This window comes from Chrysochloris asiatica, unplaced genomic scaffold (genome assembly GCF_000296735.1).
Source record: "Chrysochloris asiatica unplaced genomic scaffold, ChrAsi1.0 scaffold00435, whole genome shotgun sequence".
In the NCBI taxonomy this organism is placed as follows: domain Eukaryota; kingdom Metazoa; phylum Chordata; class Mammalia; order Afrosoricida; family Chrysochloridae; genus Chrysochloris; species Chrysochloris asiatica.
In genome coordinates this window covers 392,050-403,321 of record NW_006408953.1, presented here as the reverse complement: position 1 = coordinate 403,321, position 11,272 = coordinate 392,050, and the positions used below count along the sequence as shown (strand labels likewise).

General features: G+C 39.9%; 2 pseudogenes; one reads left to right on the top strand and one right to left on the bottom strand.

The window, feature by feature from the left end:
- The window catches only part of LOC102828143, a 166,795-nt pseudogene extending 165,243 nt beyond the window's left edge, over positions 1–1,552 (bottom strand).
- A 241-nt stretch (positions 1,553–1,793) lies between these two features.
- On the top strand, positions 1,794–3,096 carry LOC102827763 (annotated as a pseudogene).
- The last annotated feature ends 8,176 nt before the right edge of the window (positions 3,097–11,272 follow it).

Below are 11,272 nucleotides of genomic sequence, written 5' to 3'. Positions count from 1 at the left end.
TTTATAGTTGTAAAAAACCCATGCTTGTAGTATAGTCACAGAACTCTAAAATGCATTTTCTGACCTTTATTTAGAAGTCAGTTCACTCAATAACTTGTTTTGGTCTATTATTCTTATCAATTAAGATATTTTTCATTACTTCAGGATGTTACATTTGTCCTTTTAATCTTAATTATAGTTGTAATTACAGCAGTGCCCTTGATTTGAAAATAAATTAAGGTTAATGTAAAATAAATATGTTTATTAATTTGAGGATAAATTATACTCAGCTATCTGTAACATTTCTTATATAGGCATTTTAGTAATGTGAAGGCTAATGTAATGATATTCTTAATGTTGCAGTTTCAGTTCAGTTAATATATTTATGGATCATATATAAAGTATTATGAGATTAATATTTGCACTTTAAAATGACCCAAAATCAAAGCCAAAGTATACTCGGAAAATATTAATTTTATTTAATGGTAATTGGTAGAATTTTTAATATTGCATTTACATTTCTGAAATCCATCAGAAATACTTAAACAAGGGGAAATTTGTTGCCAATACAGAGTTTTACTCAAATTAGCACATCAGTACTGTTTATTAAAGACCCAGTAGGAACAAGAATGACAGAGGACATTGTTTATGTAAATATCCCTTACTATATGTATCTGCTGTTTATTTTGTTTTATTATGTTTGTACACATTGTATCAATTCTCTTGTAGTTCACAAAATATTTTTATTGGCTTCCAGAGTTCTTTTGTTTTGTTTTACTCTGCTTCTTTTTGTTAATTTTTGAAATAAGAATTTCTATGTCTTGTTATCTACTTTTGAATACGTGGGATGTTGAAACAAATGATTCCAGCTTCCATTATAAATAAAATAAATGGGCCAGTTGCTGTGCTAATACAAAATCAATTATTATTTATATAAACTATGTCACCATGTACCCACTTTGCTGTGCAAATGATACCCTTACTTGCCAATACTAGAAAACAACTCATTAAACAAACTATCAAGACATTCTTCTTGGATGATTTTAGAAAATAATTCATTAAAAATGACTTTGCTCCCTTGATTATAAGGTCCCAGAATGTAGGAGTTTTAAATCTGCATCTGTGTCACTATAACTATGTAATCTATCAAACATATTCCCAAATGTTTTTTTTTTTTTTTTTTTTTTTTTAACAATAATGCCTTTTGTTTCTTTTTATGGGAATGTATCAGAGGCATTAAGCAGCCAATAGGGAATAAATTGCTAGTAAAATCATATTTCAATTGAATTATGTCCGCCTGGTTCATAGGAATGCTACACATGTTCTAAGAATGGTGAAGTGAATATGCCATCTTCTTTAATGCAATCAGAACTGATGTGGAAATGTGATTTTTTTTCTTGCTACAAAGTTATACTAAATCCAATGGAAAATCAATCAATAAGATTTTCAAGGAACAAAATTATGATTAAAAAATAGTATATGGGAGCTTGGAGACCTCGCCCGGCATTAACTTCATCAGCTCAACTTCCTACCCCGGACTTTCGGCTTCGGAATGCACTTTGCCTGGGTCCATGAAGCTAGGAAAGCATGAGTCAGACTGCTGCCTCATAGTGAATCCAGCGTTTAAGGCAGTGAATGCATTCCGGTACCCAGCTCCAGGGGGTGGAGTAACCTGGTGGCATTCCTGGCTTCTGAATCCTGAGGGGCAGTGTGCTCTCGCTGCGTTCGGACCTGGCACTTCACTGTACCATTGCGCTCCGCTTCTCCCCTGTAGTCCTCACGTGTGAAGGTTTTTGGCAACTTTTTCGAGAGAAATGCCCAAATTTAAGGCGGCCCATGGGACCAAAGATCGGGAAAAACATGCACCTCTGGAGGAACAGATCTTGACTGCGGACACAGTGCGGGCGGGGGTCAGGAAAAAGCGGAGGGGCAGTGGGACCCGAGAAGAGGAAGAATATGTGGGCCCTCAACTAACCCGATGGATTTTGCAACAAGCGAGGCAGCAGCAGGAGGAGCTGGAGACAGAGCATGGGACTAGCAACAGGCCCGCGGCTCCAAGGGAACGCACCACGTGGCTAGGAGTGCCACAGGATGGATTAGATGATGAGGATGAGGAGTGGCCCACCCTGGAGAAGGCTGTCACGATGACTGGAGTGGGCCACCAGGCAGAGGTGGTGGTGGATGCTGAGGATGAGCATGCAATTGAAATATTCATGAATAAGAACCCTCCTGCAAGGCGCACCCTGGCCGATATTATCATGGAGAAGCTGACTGAGAAGCAGACAGAGGTTGATACTGCCATGTCAGAGGTGTCAGGCCCTCCTATGCCCCAGTTGGACCCAAGGGTCATAGCCGTCTACAAAGGTGTCCCAGAGGTGTTGTCGAAGTACCGCAGTGGGAAACTGCCCAAGGCTTTTAAGGTCATCCCTGCACTTGCCAACTGGTAGCAGATCCTCTACATCACAGAGCCTGAGTCCTGGAGTGAAGCCTCCATGTACCAAGCCACCAAGATTTTCACCTCTAACCTGAAGGAGCGCCTGGCCCAGTGCTTCTTCAACCTTGTCCTGCTTCCCCGAGTGAGAGATGACATTGCCCAATACAAACGATTAAACTTCCACATCTACTCGGCACTCAAGAAGGCTTTTTCAAGCCTGGAGCCTGGTTTAAAGGGATACTGATCCCACTGTGTGAGTCTGGTACCTGTAAACTTCGGAAGTCATCATTATGGGTAGTGTCATAACCAAGCGCTCCATCCCTGTGTTACATGCCAGCGCGGCCATGATGAAAATTGCTGAAATGGAATACAGTGGTGCCAACAGCATCTTTCTGCGATTGCTGCTGGACAAGAAGTACGCACTGCCCTACCGGGTGCTAGATGCCGTGGTCTTCCACTTCCTGGGGTTCCAGACCGAGAAGCGCAAACTGCCTGTACTCTGACATCTGTGCCTCCTGACCTTGGTCCAGCGCTACAAAGCAGACCTGTCCACCGAGCAGAAAGAGTCCCTCCTGGGATTGCTCCGACTGCAGCCCCATCCTCAGATAACCCCTGACATCAGGCGTGAGCTGTAGAGTGCAGTCCCCCTAGATGTGGAAGGTGCCTCCACCTCCAGGAAATGAGGCAGCAGACACCTGTCTTCAGGGTCACACAAGCACTGGGACTCCTTAGTACTAAACAGGGAGGGCTGGGGGGCTGGCTGACTACCCATTGCATTCTAGACCTGGTCCCTTCTCCATTCTGAAACCTGACTTGATTCCATGATCTGCTTCTCCCCACCCCCAGCAGGAGCCTCTAGTGTCTAGTATCTTGTGAATGAAAGCAAAACCAAGCATTTATTGAAAAAAAAAAAAAAAAAAGTATATGGAACATTCATGAAGCATTGTAAATCAGGTAAATGCTTCTTTGGAAAATGGAAATAGATAAGTGTTAAATTTTATCAAAATTAGGTTTACACTTTTCTAACTAGATATGTGCTGATCTCTCTCACACAAACACACAAAAATTAAATCCTTCTCATTTATTACATTATTTGTTGTTGTTAAGTGCTGTCGAGTCGGTTCTGACCCATAGCGACCCTGTAGAGGATTTCCGAGGAGCGGCTGGTGAGCTTGAACCACCCACGTTGTGGTCCAAACTGACTTTGCAATCCAGCACATTAACCCACAGCTTCACACATCAACCAGGACTCCCGATTAATTAAAAATGCAGTATTTTTTTTATCACGATACAGAACGACAATTCTTTTTGCCTGGTGTGTTATTTCACCTGAAAGCTGTTAAATGGCATAAAGACATCTGTGTTGTCCTACTAATTGAAAGTCCAAGGGATCTGGCAGGCATTCAAAAATGATTAGCAATAGAAAACCTCATTTGGAAAATGGAAACATTCATGGAAACTTGATTTCAGTGAATTTCCTTTGTGACTTAAATTGCAAGAACAAAAAACAAAGCCTATCATTTAAGTGCAACAAAGCACATATACCATTAGGAGTAAATTTTAACAGTTTTGACATATTGAATAGAGAATATCAGTTGTCTGCTTATGTTTTATAGTCATTTTGGCCATCTAGTTAACTTTGAATATGACATACACATTGTTTCCTTTTTTTTTTTCCCCCACTGAGTCACCTATACATGTTACATTGTTGTTATTTTTGTTAGGTGCCATTGATTTAATCCCTTCCTGCTCCATTCTTACAAACGATTTTCTATGTTTCTCAGTGGGGTCATCTTCTTATTCAGTGAACCCCTACTTTGTTGTTGTTGTTGTTGTTATGTGCTGTGGAGTCGGTCCCAACTCAAAGCGACCCTATACAGCATTTCCGAGGCTGTAAATCTTTATGGGAACAGAAAGCCTCATCTTTCTCCCATGGAACAGCTGGTAGTTTCGAACTGCTGACCTAAAGGTTCGCAGCCCGATTCGTAACCACTACACTGCCAGAGCTCCTTTACCAAACATGAAATCCTCCTCCAGTGACTAATTCCTACTGAGATGATAACCAAAAACTTGAGATAAAGTTTTGCTACCCTCCCTCTTACGGAGCATTGTTGTTGCTATTGTTGTTAAATGCTTTTGAGTCAGCTCTGATCCATGGCCACTCTGTTTAGGGTTTCTGAGGAACAGCTGATGACTTTGTGGTTGAGCGCTTATCCTATAGTGCCACACCAGGACTCCTAAGGAGCATTGTTTTTGTTGTTGTTGTTATTATGTGCCGTGGAGTTGGTTCCTACTCATAGCGGCCCCATACAGGGTTTCCAAGGCTGTAAATCTTTACGGGAGCAGAAAGCCTCATCTTTTTCCCGCGGAACAACTGGTAGTTTCGAACTGTTGATCATGCGGTTTTCAGCCTGATTCATAACCACTATGCTACCAGAGCTCCTTTAAGGAGCATTAGACAGACATTTGTGTTAATCTGGCATTTAATAGTATACTCACTATCATTCACTAGCGCCTAAATTCTAATGTTCCAATTCTACTTTCTTCTTCCTGGCTTAGGTAAAATGCCATGGTATTTTCTCACCTCAATGCATGTGGAAGCTGCACAATGAATTAGGAAGAAGAAAGAAGAATTGGAGCATTAGAATTAAGGTGATAGAGAAGAATAGTAAATATAGCATGACAAGCTTAGGTAAGGTGTGGAGTCCTGGTGTGGTGCTATGGGTTCATGTGCTGGACTGCAGAGTCAGTTTGAACTGATTCATTGGCACTTAACAACAATAAGTAAGGTACACCATATTCCTTAATGAGACATATTTGCTTTTGATGCTTTCAAGAGGTCTTTTGTAGCAGATCTTAGCAATGTAATAATTTGTTTGATTTCTTGTCAGTTGCTTCCATATCTGTTGATTGTGGATGTAAGTAAATTTAAAACCTTGGCAACTTAAATATTCTCTATTTATTGTGATGTTTACTGTTTCATTTATAAGCATTGCTCTATTCCTTATTGAGGTGTGATCCGCACTCATGGTTGTAATCTTTACTCTTCATCAGTACGTATTTTAATTTGCATTCACTTTCAGAAAGCAATGTTATGTCATCAGTTTATCATAGATGTTAATGAGTCTTTCTCCAATATTGATGTCACTTACTTCTTCATATAGTCTGGTTTCTCAGATTATTTGCTCAGCATACAGATTGAATAAGTATGATGAAAGTATGATATACTACTGCAACATATATTCAGAAAAAATTCAATTTTATGAGATATAAATTATATTATTTGGTAATTATTTACATACTGCTGGATTATCTTTCTTTGCAAGGACACAAACATGAACCTCCTCAAGTTGATTGGTCAGGTAACTGCCTTCAAATTATTGTAGTGTAAAAGAGTGAGTGTGTGGAATCTATTTATTGAAAAATCTCAACTGGCATTGCATCAATTCCTGGAAACTGTTTTTTGTTTTGTTTTTCCAGTCTCTTTAGACGGAACTTCTTCTTTTGGTACCCTGGCACCTTAATTATATGCAACTTCCTGAAATGGCTGAACACTGGCAAATTATTTTTGGTGTAATGTCTCTGGGTGTTCCTTCCATCTTCTTTTGTGGCTTTCCATTCTGCTCACTTAGAGTAGTACTGTGGCATTGTAGGATAAGCACTGTACTGCTAACTGCAAGATCAGTAATTCAAACCCACTAACCATTCCTTGGGAACCCTATACAGGGTCACTATGAGTCAGAACACACTGGACAGTACTTAACAACTACAACAGTAACATTGTTCAATCTTTTGACAAAAGAAACCTTCAATACTGCATGTTATGGATTGAATGTTTTATTAATTTTGTTTCAGCTTGAGGAATGCCAGGCATATTCTTCCTTTTAGATTTCTTAATGGTTGCAGTCATAAATAGACAGGGAATTACCAGAATCTCAAGTCAGATCCATGTTATTCTAATATACTAATTTATCAGGTCATTTGCTAACCATCAGTCTTGCTTTGTTCTGTTCTAAGCACTGCATGTTGGTCAATGAATGTCAGATGGAATTTGGCTAAAGGGGACAGTACTATAAAGATGTTTTCCTGTGCTTCCTTGACTATGCAAAGGCATTTGATCATAACACATTATAGACAGCATTGTGAAGAATGGGAACTACAGAACATTAATTGTCTAATATAGAACCCATACATTGACCAAGAGGCAGTCCTTAGAACAGAACAAGGCAAGGCTACATGTTTTGAAATTAGGAAATGTGTATGTAGGATTTGTAGCCTTTCAACATATCAATCTGAATGCTTAGCAAATGTTCTAATAAACTGGCATATAAGGAGAAGAATATGGCATTGGGTTTAGGACGAGGCTCATTAATAAACTGCCATATGCAGATGGCAAAACCTTATTTGCTAAAAGCAAAGTGGACTTGGAGTACTTACTGATGAAGAACAACGACTACAGCCTTCAGTATGGATTACACTTCAACCTAAAGAAAATAAATGTCTTTACAATTGGACCAATAAACAACATCATGGTAAACAGGGAAAACATTGAAGTTGTAAAATTTTTATTTTACTTGCATCCACAATCGTCACTTATGGAAGCAGCAATCAAGAAATGAAACAATTTATTGCTATGGGAAAACCTGTGGGAGCGGGGGGAAAGATAAAGAAAAGAAAAATGTTATTTAAAGTGCTAAAAAGCAAATATGTCACTTTGAGGACTACGGTGAGCCTGACCCAAACCATGGCATTTTCAGTTGTCTCATATACATGTAGTATATGAATAGTTAATAAAGAAGACTTAGGAAACTGATGCATTTAAATTGTGGTGATGTTGAAGAATATTGAATATGCTATGGACTGCTATAAGAACAAACTGAACAGTTCTCCTTAAAAGTAGTACAATCACATTTCTCCTTATCAGTGAGGATGGCAAGCCATTTTCCCACATACTTTGAACAAAATTGGTAATAAGAAGACCCAGTCCTTGGAGGATATCATGCTTGTTAAAATAGAGTGTCAGCAAAAGGAGAAATACTGCATTGGACCACTACTGTAAAAGACTAAGAAAAAGTACCCATACTAAAGGTGGGGGAGGGTTCTTTGCTGGTTACTGGGATGTAGGCAGTGGGGTGAAGTAAGGGAGGGGAAGGTGGAGCACAGGGTAGGGAATAGACACAGGATAGTTTGGGTGCTAGGGACCGGGGCAGTACACAAGAAGGGGGAGGGTAATGGAAGAACAAAGTGAATGGGAAAACAATTAGGCAGGTTTTCATGGGCTAAGTGGGACAGAGGTAAATAATGATGTATGCACAACCTGGGAAAAACAGGGTTCTGGGATACAAGGATTGAGACATGGTTGGAATGGTGTAAAGGGGGTAAATAACGTTATGATGCTTGGCTGTCTTTTGAATCTAGTTTTCCCTGGCATACCATTATAAAATAGACACTGGAGAGGGAGAGAAAGGAAAATCCAGAAATATCACCATAGAAAGCTTGTAAGTCTGTCTTCTGCCTGATTGGAACACCTAAAACGGGGCTACAATGTGCCCAGTGAAGGAGGCTTCCTGCAGAGCCTCTGCATTACTCAAGACCATAGGTGGAATCCTGAACAGCATCCAGAATCTTCTGAGGTGGGAAATTTCCACTTGAAAGGACAAGCAGACCAGCCTGGAGTGGCTAGAAGATAAGTAGATAATTCTTGAAAGAAAAACCAACAAGAAAAATACAAAACAATATAAGCAGTCCGACTGATTACTACAAGAACAAGCAAGTTGCTCACCCAGGAGACATCAAGGCAAGTGGTCAGGTCCCCTCAGGGCAAACCCCTTCTAAGATTAACACTCTATGGGAATACACGTTCTGATTGGTGACCATGTTTACCACCGGTAAGGGGAAGTTGATAGAAAAATAACAATGAAGCTGTGAGCTAAGCCCTAAAATGTTCAATAGACTCCTGTGAAACTGGTGGAGACCTGGTTGGCCAGCAGTATGGCAAGACCTGGGGACTTTTTGGCCCAGAGTCAGTGATATAGCCACAGAGGACTAAAGTGGAGAGTGAAACATCCAGCTGATAAGAAGAGAGGACATATGTATAAGAACACCTATACTTGCAGATAATACTCACTTCACCTGGCTTTAATGATTGGATGATCAGAGCTCAACTAGAAGAAGAAAGAAGAGGAAAAATTGAGTAATGTGATACAATTTGATGTATTTGACCTACACCTATGGATGTAGCAGCTCAAAAGCAGGAACAAATCTTTACAGCGAGGATCATTCCCATCCCTTCCATACACAGAGTAGTCAGGGATGGCCAGCTTGGACATTGGCTATCCAAAAATGGGGGGCTACAAAGGTAAGAAGTGACTGACTTATAAGCTTTCAAGAGGGAGCCTAGATCCAGAGGGCATGGAGAAAGGTAGAATCTCCACTGAATAGTATCTAATCTGTCTGGGCATGGCTGATGAAAGGAGATGCAGATAGGTCACTTGTGATGCAATAGTGAATAATCCTTATCAGGACTGATTGTGAGGGTTGGAAATGTAAAGGTAGATGCTTTGTAGCAAAAGGAGGGGAGTGATTAGCTTTGCAGTGTAGGAATGGAGGTCCATGGGACCACCAAAGGAGAAGAGCAGAGAGCGGGACCCTACCCAGGGAAGCAGTGACACCAGAGATGGAGGCAGAGATGATGACGTGGAGAGATGGAGCAGCTGGGGACTTTAGACCCAGATAGGGAGAGGGGCTGTGTGCTGACGACCAGGGGAGCGGGGGGCGGGAAGAGGCAGACTTGTAGGGTATACTCTTTGGTTGATTGATGATTGATGCATGGAGAGGATTGTAACCATGGCAATGAAACGATATACAATAGGATGAATGTAAAGCTAATGCTCTCCCATGTAAACTACCACATAATTCACAATAAAACATTAAACAAAAAATAGAGTATTAGAAAAAAGAGGAAGACACTCAATATATTGACAATGGCTGCATCAATGGGAGAAAACTAACAATTATGAGGATGGCACAGGACTTGGCAGTGTTTCATTCTGCTATACACAGAGTTGTTAATAGTCAGAATAGAATCATTGTTGTCATAACAACTATAGCCTAACAAAAGAACAAATAAGAACAATAAAAGTAAGTCTATCTATGAATGAGGGTGTTAGTGTTGTTCTTTTTTTTCTTCAATTAAGATTATTAAAAGCAAGGAAGGTGAATTATAGTATTGCAAAATATTGCAATGAAATATGAATTTTGTTTAGAAACTTACTAAGTTTTCTTAAAAATATGAAGTACACATTTGAACTAGTTGTTGTTGCTATGTGTCATTGATTCAGTTCCAATTTATGGTGATTCTATATAGAATTTTTGAGGATCGACTGATGAATTTGAGCCACTGACCTTGTGAGTCAAACTGATTTTTAGATCTAGGGCATTATCCCACAGCGTCACATCAGGATTAGAGACTGCTTATATCCTTCCTTTATTGATGCTTACTTTATCAAGCATCATGCCAATAATTACAACAGTTTTGTATAATTCGAGTCAGACTATGATTCTGTGGACTGCAAGTTCGATTTGAACCACAAGTTAGGTGGTTCAAGCTCACCAGTAACTCCTCAGAAACCCTATACAGGGTCACTATGGGTCAGAACTGACTTGACAGCACTCAACAGCAACAACAAAGTCTAAATTAGGAATCCTGGTGTGGTGCTGCAACATCAGCATTGACAGTTCAAACATACCGGCAGTCTGCAAGGTTGCTATGAATCAGAACCAGTTCAATGGCACTTTACAACAATAACAACAGATCTAAATTAAGGAGCTCTGTTGATCCCATGGGTTAGGCATTGGAATGGTAAATGCAAGACCAGTAATTCAAACCTATCACCTACTCTATAGAAGTAAGATGAGGCTGCCTGATCCTATAGAGATTTATAGAATTAGGAATCCTATGTTGTTGCTGTTAACTGCCACTAAGGCAGTTCCAACTCATAGTGACTGTGTATAAGGTTTCCAAGGAGTGACTGGTTGGTTGAATCCATCCACCTTGCAATTAGCAGTTCAGTACTTATCTACTAATGGGTATATCCTATATAGGGTCACTATTAAGAGTCATAAGGAGCTCTGGTAGCGTAGTGGTTACAAATCAGGCTGCAAACCACAAGGTCAGCAGTTCGAAACTACCAGCTGTTCCATGGAAGAAAGATAAGGCTTTCTGCTCCCATAAAGATTTATAGCCTAGGAAATCCTGTACCAGGTTACTATGAGTCTGAACCGACTCCACGGCGCATAACTACCACCACACTACAAGTCATAATCAATTTGAAGGCAGTGTTTTGTTTTTTGTTTTCTGTTTTTTTTTTTCCTTGGGGGAATTGTTATGTCTAAGATTTGCCAGTGACACAGTAGATTAGGCATTGGACTATTTACTCTAAAGTTTGTAGATCAAACCCACTCTATAGTAAAAAGTTCTCCTCCCATAATTATTTAGAGGCTGCTAAACCCTAAGAAGATGTGTTACTCTTTCCTAGAGGGTCACTACGAATAGATAGCAGTGGTGTATCTATAATAAGTTGAACTTTTTCCTAGAGTGTTTTCAGTTCATATGCAGGGTCTAGCAAATACTAGATATAAAGTATGAGAGATGATTTTTTGATGCTAGAATATTTTTTATTTTTCATTATTTTAGTCTTAGCACTCCCAGTGGAAATTTCCCAGCGGAAATCATCGGACAATCTCTTTGATATCTCAAGTGAGCAAAGTTTTGCTAAAGGTAATACAGAAACGGCTGCAATCATACATTGACAGAGAACTTCCAGAGGTTCAAGCTGGATTCAGAAGAGGCCGTGGAAC